The following is a 12022-nucleotide window of genomic DNA, read 5'->3' as shown; positions in this document are numbered from 1 at the left end:
TTTTCCTCATTACAGATAGTTAACAGTGCTGCCACATAAGTTCAAGAAAACAACCCCCACTTCCAAATGTTGCACTGCCAGCACAAAGTGAGTACATGTTGTGAAAATGATACTTTGTGCTGAAATGGAATGAGTAAAGAATTTGGTTCTCAAATGTATCATTGAAGTAAATCAACAAATCTGAACAAGATTAATGACTCCAACATCTGTGGACCATTTGGTTGGCAATTCGGGGGATGTTATTCTAGTAGAAGGTTAACTTTAAGCTAGTGAGGGTGTATAGAGCTTAAGAACGACTGTGAAGGTTAAAGTCCTTCCAATTCCACTAGATTTTTTTTTTCAAATATCTTTGAACCCCCACAAACACTGACTCCGGTGAAAAACACTTCAAGCCTTTTTTCAGACAATGCTTGGATCCCTCTCTGATAAGACATGAGGCTTTATTCGTTTTAAACTTTCTTCTTAAAACTTACATTCTGAAAATGTTTTCCCCCCCAAAAAATCTATTCTGGTTTGAATAACAAAGGATTCAAAAGAAGAACACAAAAGAATAGCACAGTGTTTTGGCTGCTTAATCTGAACAGTTGTATAAATCAAACAAACAAACAAGGCTATTTCCCAAAACTCCCACAAAGGAGGAAATACATACCTACAGTACTGTAAGTGGCAGGAAAGGAAGGTAGAGATCCAGTGTTGTTTGTAGAGATTTCAAACTTATTTTGGTCATTATGTATTAACCTGAAAACCTCTTTCTCTACAAATGAGCATTAAAGATATTTACATTTATTTCAAATTTGTGTTTTTCAAAGGCACTTCATGACTCCCCCCCTCTCAGTGTCTCACGACCCCACAAAGGGTCCTGAACCCCACTTTTGGAACCACTGCAGTACAGCAACTAATGTCACATTTGTTAAGACTGGACTTTGAAAGAGCTAAAGTGTAAGAGCTACCCCTTCCCTCCAGCTTATCATCTATCAAGGGGATGAAATTGAACTCAGTCAGCATGAGGGCTCAGCTCTTTTAGCAGAGAGTGGAGGTGCTCACAGCTCTTCTCATCTGTCAGATGCAAAACAAGGGCAATTTGAACATGTTTTGGGGCCTGAATTTCATTGGCAAAAATGTTCTTTGTGAACAGGACCTTGAAACAGGGTATTGTGGTGTGGCAAGTGATGCGCAAATCATGATGCTATGAGTGGCTGCAGTCATTTTGTTTCGTTAATAAAGCCCCTCAGACTGGAACGGTAATTACCTCATCTCTCTTGTTTTTATGTCTTTGAAGTTTCGAAGTGGGAGGCAAAATAAGGCTACCAATCCATAAAATAATGTAAATGTAAATCAGAGGACTTAAACTACAAAAGACATTTAGTTAAGCATAATTACCAGTGACTCCATTTAAAAATAAATCTACCTTTACATCTATTCAGACCAAAACTTTTGCAAAGGAGAATAATGGCTCCTTCTTAAATACCCTTTTTTCAACCAATCCCTATCATCTACAGTGAAGCACAGTTTGTAATGAACAGAGGTAGAAAAGATCAATTGACAAATAAAAGAACTAAGGCGGTAAAACAAATCTGAAATTGATGGAACAGAAAAGGTGAAAAAGTTTGTTGTCCTGAAGTGAGATTTTTTTATTCTTCTTTAAGTTTCAAATATAAATGTGTTGCTTTGTGAGAGGTAAGTGTGAATCAGAAAATACGTTTTAAGAAAAATAACTTTTAAAAGGCATGCTGACTTTCATCAACAACCAATCAAACTAGACAATTGCCTTTTATTCCAGTTGTGTTTTGTGGGAATGCACAATTATTTTAGAAAGAAAAGTGTCTTTCTTTCAGAAAGCCAATTTTATGCATGCTGATTGCAGGATACAATGGTCCAATAGCTCTGTATTTCTCCTTCAAAACTTGTACAGTGATAAATATTCTGTGTTAGCATTAGACTGGTCGACCAAGAGCAAGTGCGCCCACTGAAAACTTGATCTTTTTTTTAAACGTTGCTCATAGCAGCTTGCAGTCCAACGGCGAGGCAAAACCAGCAAAGTTTCTGACATGTCACATTTTCCAAAGTAGAAGCTGAAGAAAAGGCTGTGTCATACCTTTTCATCGAAAATAAGCAATTTAACAACAAGCAATCAGTCAGCGGGTACATTCATGCCGTAAAGTTCACTAAAGATTAAAGAAGGGGCTGAGGACATAAATTGTCTGCATCAACTGTTGCAGCCTGCTCCTGGCAAAATGACTTCTGCAACCTGACATAAGCTGCTGTTCTGTTAATGTCCAAAAGTGTTCAGCTTTTCATCAAGTGCAGCTTCCACAGGCTAAAGGATAAACTTCAATCAATTTGGACTCTCACTGGACAAAGGGCAAGAAGCAATTCTGTACCACATAAGTCAGGCTGAAGTCAAACAAATTTAAGGTTCCAACGTGAGTAAAATTTTAATGACAGTTATATTTGTGCAGCATGGACTTCATGAATATAGAATATAGCCATTCTGAAAGTTTATATTGTCACCTGCATTTTTGAAGTTGAGCTGGGGAGGAGGGGTTATCAAACGTTTAACACTCCGACTATCAACTGAGCAAGTTAGCTACAATGTTTTCCCACAGAAAAAGATTTTATTTGTGGTGCTAGTGTACAAGTTTAGTTTATTTATCTGATTTAAGAAGCTAAGAGAGCTTGTAAGAAGGGGACTTTGCGTTCTCCAGTCTGCCCGCCCGTCTCCCAGCCTCCTATTCACTCTGTCTTCTCTGCGGGGAAAGCCAACAATACTCCCAGGTTGCCTCAAATAAACCAAGCTGTGATGAATACTAAACAAAACACGTTCGTGAGCACAGACACAGGTACCATCTAATTTGCGAAAACATGAAAACATGATATGAGACCTAACAATTTTGAAGCCAGCCTCTAGTGATCACGCATGGAACTGCAGTTTTTTATCACCCCCGCATTGGCCTTATTCCTCAGCCTCTGAGGATCCTTCTTAGGGCCTTATTTACTAAGATCTCAAGTAGAGAATACTAAATTGCTTGCTCACTCCAACAAATTGGACGTTTGGTCGGTGTGCGCTTTGCGGGTGATCAACTAAGAAAAGTTGCATGAATGAATGATGACAGGAGCAAAGATTGTTGAGGTGGTAACATATAGGTTTTTTTCGTGTTTTACTGGTTTACGTCATGATGAGTTTGGAGGGAAAAATTAAACTAAGTCCCATTTAATTAGGGGTATTAGTGGAAGAGGCAAATAAACATGTTTTTGACTTGAAGCAAAGAAATCTGAATATTACATAAAGAAACACCATGTTGGAGAGTATAAGTGAGAACATCAGTGCTGTTAGTACAACAAGTAGAACGACAGGTGAAATTAAGAGAAGGTGGCAAGATACAAGGCAAAGAACAAAAGAAAGTGGCTTATAATAAAACCTCGGCATAAAACAGGGCTTCTCTTCTATTTCCTCCATCTTTTGAAGATGGATCGTCATACATTGCGCAGTTAGTAGGTGTGCGCTGTGTCAACTGTAACGGCGATCAGGTGCTGCACTTGGGCCATTGTTGGGCACACCAGGCAGCTGGTCAGCTCTGTATCTGGCCTGACAATGGCCATAAATGTTCTGGCAAGAGGGATCGAATATGGGGTACAAGCAGTGGTGAGGTCTCCCAATTCATGCAGTACCACAGCAGAGCAGCCATGAGGAAGGAGACAAGCTAGGGCAGAGGGAATCTCCAGTTAAAAATGAGGGAAAAAGGAAGACATAAATGTCAACTTTAATTTCACTTAGGCTACAGTGGCTGTAAATGTTTGTTTGGCTACAAATAGGTCACAAAAAAATGTAAGTTATTCATGGTGTTATTCTTCATTAAAGATTGTTGAATGGAAATAAAAAATATATTCATGCCATTTATTTTGCTTTCATTCTAAACATGCAATAACATAAACACAAAACGCAATGCTTGAACTGAATGAACTTATTGGCAGTCTCTTCTCCCAGTATTTTGCACACTCTCGTAGAATGTTTTCAGTGTCCGAACGTTGTTGTTCTACTTGTCGGCAGTACTCGGGAAGTGCCCTGGCACCTCTCCAGCTACCAGTACAACTTCCTTATTTTTGGTCCGCACCGGCAACCCTACGGTTCCCAATCCAAGTCCCTACAGACTGAGTTACTGCTGCCCCCGAAACGCTCCATATTGCACATTCATTGAGGCAAACACACTAAATGGATAATGTGTTTGTCTTGCACATTTGAAAGACGCAATCCTCAGTGCACGCCGGTAGCAGATCATTTTGCACATTTGTTGAGAGCTGATATCAAGTTTATACACGTTTTATCACAAGCTAAGCTTTAGTAAATCAGGCCCTTAGTGTGCAGGTAGTGATGAGATATGTGCCACGGTCATGATTTGTCATTCAAAACACCAATCTCTGCAATGAGTCACCAGGCAAAGGCAAAGGTTTGTATGTATGTGTTGTTACTGGGCATGCCAATAATTCAGCACTGAACATCAAAAGGACAAGTTATTCTAGGTTAAACTAGTCCCATTTGAAAACCTGTGATGTTTCTGATGTTTTTCCTTCATATTTCACCCCAATTAAAGTCTTTCGTGGTGCTTAAACAGACATACTTTCTATCAGAGTGACACAGAGGAACAATTTAGGGGGAAAAAAAGAGTTATCAAAGAAGCTGCTAAATAGGCTCCCTGAATGGCTCACATGAGATGAACTGTCTGTGAAAAGGAGACAGAAGTTCATTTTGCAGCCTGCCCACACATACCCTCTTGACCAAATATTCAGCAGGCATGTAGGGAAACCACCTATCTGCATTCCTGCAATCCTCTGGGGTCTGCAGAAAGAAAAACTTCACGGTGATCACATGAGGACCGGGAAAGAAAACTTTCTGAAGGCTGAAAAATCACATCAAATTTAAAAATATACTGCTGCTATGAATATACATTACACTCAATGTCCATATCGCTTCGTTTCAGCTGTAAATTGCATGAATTTTTTTTTTTTTTTTTTTTTAAACAAAATTGTTGTGCTTTAGGAGAGGGCTCAACTTGAGGATGACAGCTCAGCTCGAGGATATGACACAAAGCACTGTACTAGACAGATTTTCATCCTTATTCATGTCACTAAGCGGATTCTGACTAAATAACAAAAACCTCAGGCCCAGAGGCTTTGTGTCTGAGGAAAAACAAGCCTGGGAAACATAGCTGGGAATAATTGATGAATAACAGAATTATTTTTTAAAATGTCTGACAGCCGAACAACATGTTTGACCATGACATTTCATGACTATTCCTAGAGCATAAACATAATCTTAAATGGTAAATGGACTTGAGCTTGTATAGCGCTTTTCTATTCTGACTACTCAAAGCGATTCCACCACATTCACACTGATGGCAGAGGCTGCTAAGTAAAGTGTCCATAAGTATTAAATAATCCCATTCATACACATTCACACGCCGCTGACGCAGCAGCAGGAGCTACTTGGGGTTGAGTGTCTTACCCAAGAAGCTGGGGATAGAAACCCTAACCCCGAAACTCTGGTTGAGAGACCTCTAGACCACCAATATTAACGTTGACCTTCTCTGTATTCTGTGATATTTATGAACAAGTGCCTTTCAAACAATATGACTTGACATGGAAATGTTTGTTAGCTGCTTTCTTTAACCAAGCTCTTCTGTTGTTTAAATAAATAGCAAATTAACTTGCACCCCCATTAGCGCCCTGGGGTGTGTTTGTTTTAAAAACGTGGTGTGGTCAGGCGCAAAGCTGACACATAGCTAACTTGACCTAACTATGAGTAAAGGTCTTTGAGCTGCTCTTTTGTAATATTAAATAACAAAGAGTAAGGTTTTTGAGCTGCTTTTTGTAAAGTGTCTTGAGATAACATTTGTTATGAATTGGTGCTCTACAAATAAAGATTGATTGATTGAAAAAACAACTGCACCTGGTTTATGCGGTGCAGAATCTTCCTAATATTTAGAGGCAAATTAGAAAGAAATTAGAAAGATGGCCATACATCAGGGAGTCCACAACACATTACTACTGAGCTTGTTCCACACAGACAGGCACCTAATACACAGTTAAATATCAGTGAATTTTCGGATACATTCAACATGAGTTTTGAATCGAATAGAGGGAGTGCTGAGAGACGGAGAGCTTTTGTTTCTGTTTCTTTTAGTTTCCATGCTCTCCGATGCCTGTTCTCTCTAATACGTGCCGACACATGCAGAAGCACACATCTCTCAATTCAGAAACGCAATACAACATGAACGCAAAAAAATAAGACCGAACAAAAACATAAGGGACTTAGTGTGCTAAAACACAATAGGGTGACTTATGATAAGAGATGTGGACAGAGACTGCTAGGACCCACACATGCCAAAGTGAAGCAACGATGACAGAAAGTTGGAGTTATAATAAATCTTATGCATAAGTATGACTGACAGTGAAGCTCACAGATATTAATACAGACTGTCCAGGGTCCATAACAAAGGAGGTTGCGCCTTTTGTGCCTCATGCAGAATCCATCAGCTTTTTGATTGTTTCTGATGTTATGAGAACAATAAAGTAGAATTAATATGCATATTTACTTAAATCATCTTTTAAAGTTTAATTGCCATCATTTGAGGTCTGTGAGAGAAGTCTCACAGTAACCCACAGTGAATGCACAGAGCAGCTCAGCGCAGCACAGCACAGATGGCCCTGAACTAATTTAAATGCATGGATTCCTTTCTATATTTATTATGCATACCATATCTTAAAGTAATGTATTTGGAGTGTGCAGAGGCAGCCAATGCCTTTTGAACTTTTTTGTTCAGTGGCCCTTCTGTAAATTTAGGAAGTATTTCCAAAGGGAGGTTCAAAGCTTAGCGATTTGAAATGAATTTTCTCGACTCATACAGTGGATTTTTCATGTGGAACGATAAGATGGAGGTGTCATTATGTTTTTAACTCTGAAAAAGTGAGCTGAAGCTTAAAAAAAAAAAAACGCCAGTTGAATTGCTATCAAGGTCAAATAAATTATCCATTATCTAAAATATCTCTGTAAGCAATGTAGGAAGAACAGTCTTTTTCAGATTATTCAGGTCCTCAGGTCTCCCACATTATACAAAACTATGGGATTTTATGACAAAAGGAAGATTTTTTCTCTTAGAAATGAAACCATTTTGTTGCACTAAAAGTGACATAAATTCAACCTATATTATAGACTACATAATTCAAACCTTTAAAAGGAGCACAGATCATGACATTCAACACTATGAATACCTTTTCAGAATTAAATATAAAATAACTCATTTCAAAAGGTTCAAAACTGTACACTATGCTGTTTTAATGTCTAACATCTCAGGTAAAACTATGACTATCTCAAATGTAAAAATGCACCTGTGCACACAGTGGCTTGTGTCTATTTATAATTACAGCTGTCTGCGAAGAGTAACCAGTGAAGAAACATCCTTCAATGAAAAATCATGTTGTGTTTAAAAGTCCGCAAAAGAGAGAGGAAGCAGAACAAGGACGAGTGGGGCCTGAGATGTTTCTGTATTTTTGTAGATTTGGTTGCTTCGAAGGTCTTTTCTGTCTCAGCTAAGTGACAACACTCTGGGTTTGATTTTAGCTATCCATGTCGCATGGGCATCAGATCGATGCATGGATTCATCTCAATTATAGGAACCGATACATTCATCTCCTGTCCATTTTGGGGATTTTATGAATTTGATGCTTTTCCTCTATTTTAAATGAACCTGATTTTGATTGTATTACTTCATAATACAGTGCAGCATTTGAATTATTCCCTGTGGATGTTATTGATATAATAATGTACCGATCTTGATATCTTGATGACTGAGTTTTGTAAATCTTGAAAGTAAGTTAGATCAAAAAAAACTGTACTAAAACAAGTAAAAAAAACCTTAACGTTGATTTGAATGACAGAACTGAAATTCAGTGTTTAGTTTTGTATTTTGTTAATTTCAGTGTTTAAAAAAATAAATGTAATTGTTTTATTTTGTAGTTCTCGTTCCCATTGATCTTATCCTGTCTTACTTCCTCTCTTTGTCTGGTTTCCCGCCACTTTGATTGCCCTGATTGTCTTCACCTGTGTCGTTAGTGTCACCTGTGTCTGATTACCCCTGTGTGGATTTAGTCTCAGTGCTCCTTCACCTCTTGTTTTCAATTCATATGTCTTCCTACCTTGGCTGTTTCCTTCTGGATCCTTCTGTTTTGCATTTTATGGATTTTTTTCAGTTTGCACATTTTTTGGACTCTAAAGAAGTAAGTTTGATCATGACTTTGGCCTTTTTGTTCCTTTAAATGTTTTGGTTACCTGCACGTGGTTCCTCCCCTCCTCTTTTTTTGACGAACATGGCAAAATGAACCCACCACCTGTATTCATATAACCAAACTCTTATCCTTGTCTCCAAAGTCAAATAAATACAAATATGTATGGTTGATTTTATCCCAAACTGACTGCTTCAGAAAAACTATCATCATCATTCCTCTTGATGTATCACATTAACACATAGTTTGGATGAATTGTTTGAATATTTTAATTCTATTCATGCACAGGGTTCATTAGACAATCTCCTTGTCTGAGAAATGTCACACTGATGTCCAACTCACTCTCCATCTATAAGAAAATTTTGAACACATTAAGATTACCACGAAACATCATCTCTCTTACAGTGAATTTGTATTCATCCCATCCCTACCTACTTCTCTCTGCTCACTCTCAGAAATCTATTTTATCAAGATCACAGGTGGGGTGCAAGTTTTTTTTCTGCTCTGAAGTTATCAGTTGGATTTGCACAGGTTTACAAAAATATCAAGAGACTTAGTAAGCCAAACTTCAGGCTGTAATGCCAGTATTTCAAATTGATCTTTGATAGATATGTATCACTTTTTCATGCTGGAGGCTCGGCTTCTTTTTTTATAGACACAAGTAGAGAAGGCTCCAAGGAAAAAAAAGTTTGGAGCCACTGAATTAAAGTAGCGTTTATCTTGTTACACCCATCCGCTACAATCTCTCCGGGGAAAGCCAACAACAATCCTGACTCCTATGCAATGGTGGACTGATGAAAAACATTCCGGACACCGAATGAACCAACAAGCCATGTTTGGCAAGCAAAGTATATCTACCAAATGCAAAAATATTGGAATTTCACTCACTGGAAAAGCTGCAGCCCAGACATCTTTCACTAGCTAGTGACGTAAACCACACAACGAGTCATTGAAATAGTCCAAATCTAAGACTGCTTAGGGGAGTTTTATTTGAAAACATCTTCACAATGCAGCCATGAAAAAATTAGCTATTAGTTCTGTGCTGGAGAATTAAACACTTCACTGTAACTCGCTTTTAAGCTCCTAAACTGAAGTAAGGTTCACATTTTCTTTTGATACACTATTATTTTGAAAATATCAGTGAAGGCTATATATGAAAGAATCTACAGTTCTAATTTTCTACCTTTTATTCCATTGTCTTTTTTAACTATTTTCGAAAGCAATGATTGTTCTTATCTCAGCTGTTTCAAACGAGACAGGGAGATGTAAAAAGTACTTTTTTTTCCCTCACACTTAAGTATGCATAGTGATTGTTACACACCCGTCTAGGGGGGAAGGTTTATAACATAAAAATACCAGTAACAAGTTACTTCCCCGGAAGTAACTTGCAGAAAAGACAATCTCTAAACCTAACTTTTTAACAAAACCAAAAACAGGAAAAAATGAGCACAAGAGGTCTCACTCTCACACACAGACACCACACGGAAATAAGCACAATATACTCATACAGCTGAATATATTCATGAGTCTCTGACTCAAAGTCAGTTTTATTCATGATGTTGGGTTTTTTTAAATAAAAAAAGTTGAGGCATCCCTGTAGATACAGATTACTTCACAGTCATAGCCAGTCTTCCATTTGAATGAGATCTAAAGCAATCCTTGGTTCACCTGCATGACAGAGCTGCTGTCTCTGTTTCATTCTAAGGCCTGTTCTGATAAGACAAAATGATCTGAATAACGACATCTCCACAGTGTGTGCAGTGCCAGCCATCAGCATATAGGAGGGGGTTTGATACGACCCTTTTTTCACTTATCAGAAGACAACTGACGGGCATATGTTAAAAAAGACAAGGAGAGATAACAGGCGAGTGCCATTTGTACCATTAAGACAAAAACATGTGGTGAATGGAAATAGACGTGTTCTGATGTGTTAACTACAGGGATAGTAAAGTAAGGACTCCCATGCAGACACCACGGTCGACAGGAAGTTTAGATAAAAGATAAATGTTCATAAAGTAGAAGAAGAAGAGAATGTCTAAAAGGGATGCCTGAAACAGATCAGAATACTTCCAGACATCTAGGCCCTGGTGTCTGCATTACATATTTTTGCATATAGGGTTTGTATCCTCTGCAATGTTTTGTTTCTGGCTGAAACACGATTGAACATGTCCAACGAAGAACACCATAGATAAGCACTACAAAAACCTGCAGGACACGTAATAAATTTGCTTCATTAGTGTTCAGTTAGCACTCCAATTAATGCCAGAATGCGTCAAAGTGCCCAGATAATAAATCCATACAAAACTTCTCTGGTGTAATCTCTCATTTTTTTAAATTGCTCACACTACAGGTAATAATGATTGCAGTCAATTTCATGGTAGAATATTCTCAGCTAAAACTCACGTGAAGTCATTAGATTCGATTTAGGTTGCACCTTCTCAATAAATTCTTTATAATCCAATTTGCAAGAACACACTGTATACCTTTTATTCATTCAGGACAGGTAATCTCATTATGAACAACATAAAGTAAAAGGCTGTAATACATAAGTCTCAAACCCAAAGTACTTAACAAGGTTTAGTGAGTCATCCACCCATTCAGGCACAGAGAGGGAAGCAAACAATTTGTGGTTTAGTGTCTGTCACATGAAGGACACTAAAAACCACGAGATCATGACATTGAGATCGGATGAGGAGAAAGATGAATTAACAAACCATGCATTTTTACTGACATTCATTGACATTTCAAAAATTAAGACATAAAGAGACAAATGTATCCCCTGTAGAGTGTAATTTATCGCATTTGTATTGATCAAATAACAGCTGAAGGGAGTCTGCTCAAGTTCAGTCATTACCAGTGGGTAGGTAAACAATCTTAAGATCTCTATCTACATGCTCCCTCTCTGCCTAATCTTAAAGCCTCATAACATTTCTTATCGCTAGACAATACACAGATTTACCTTCCTTTGAGACCCAGTGACCCAAAATGCTTATCTATGGTGATGTTGACTGTTGGTTAGCACTAGATTTTCTCAGACTCAATCACTCAAATTCAGAAATCTCATTGTTCAATCCCCTGAACTTCATCAGTCCCTCAGCGAGTGGCTTTGATTTTGTCCTTGCCATACATGTGGAATTTTCAGACTATTAATTACTATTATTTTTCAGACTTAGTAATTGAACCACATATCTCAAAAGAGTTCGTCATGTCCCCTGAAACAAGGACAATGTGCACACCAGAACATATTCCAAGGGCGTAAAATTTGGGTATGGATGGTGGGGTTGTGTCCCTAGAATAACAAGCTAAAATATACAATATTAAAATCTCCAATGCACATTCAGCCCTTGGAGGGATCGTTCACGAGACAGCCGTAATGTTTACCTTTTATAAAGGAGACTCCAGACTGCAGTAGATTTCATTAAACTTCACTGATAGACATGAGAGTTAAACAGAGCAACAACAGGCTTCATCACTGTAATGTATTATCATTTCAGGTCTTCCCCTTCGACGGTATGCTAGTTCTCTCTTCTTCTCCCTCCCTTTGTAGCATTATAATACTTTATGTAGCCATAGCTCATTATTTAATACATAGTGCACTCAAGTTTTGGTTACAGTGTGTTGAGAGTATGATTTAAAAAAAAGAAAAAAAAAAGCTGAATTATTACAAAAGTATCAAAACACACATATTGATCATTAATGGATAAAAAATAGGAACCATTTCCAATTCATCGTTCCAGCAGCTATG

General features: G+C 37.9%; 1 long non-coding RNA gene across 2 annotated transcripts; it reads left to right on the top strand.

The window, feature by feature from the left end:
* The first annotated feature begins 8213 nt into the window (after positions 1–8213).
* On the top strand, positions 8214–10131 carry LOC132974984 (uncharacterized). Of its 2 annotated transcripts, none has more exons than XR_009673181.1 (3): positions 8214–8271; positions 8933–9125; positions 10030–10131. It is a non-coding gene; the product is annotated as an uncharacterized LOC132974984 (long non-coding RNA). The 2 variants fall into 2 exon arrangements; XR_009673180.1 differs by lacking the exon at positions 8214–8271 and adding an exon at positions 8733–8833.
* The last annotated feature ends 1891 nt before the right edge of the window (positions 10132–12022 follow it).

This window comes from Labrus mixtus, chromosome 5, assembly GCF_963584025.1.
Source record: "Labrus mixtus chromosome 5, fLabMix1.1, whole genome shotgun sequence".
Lineage (NCBI taxonomy): Eukaryota > Metazoa > Chordata > Actinopteri > Labriformes > Labridae > Labrus > Labrus mixtus.
The sequence above is the reverse complement of the archived record's forward strand: the minus strand, read 5'-3'. Positions and strand labels throughout refer to the sequence as shown.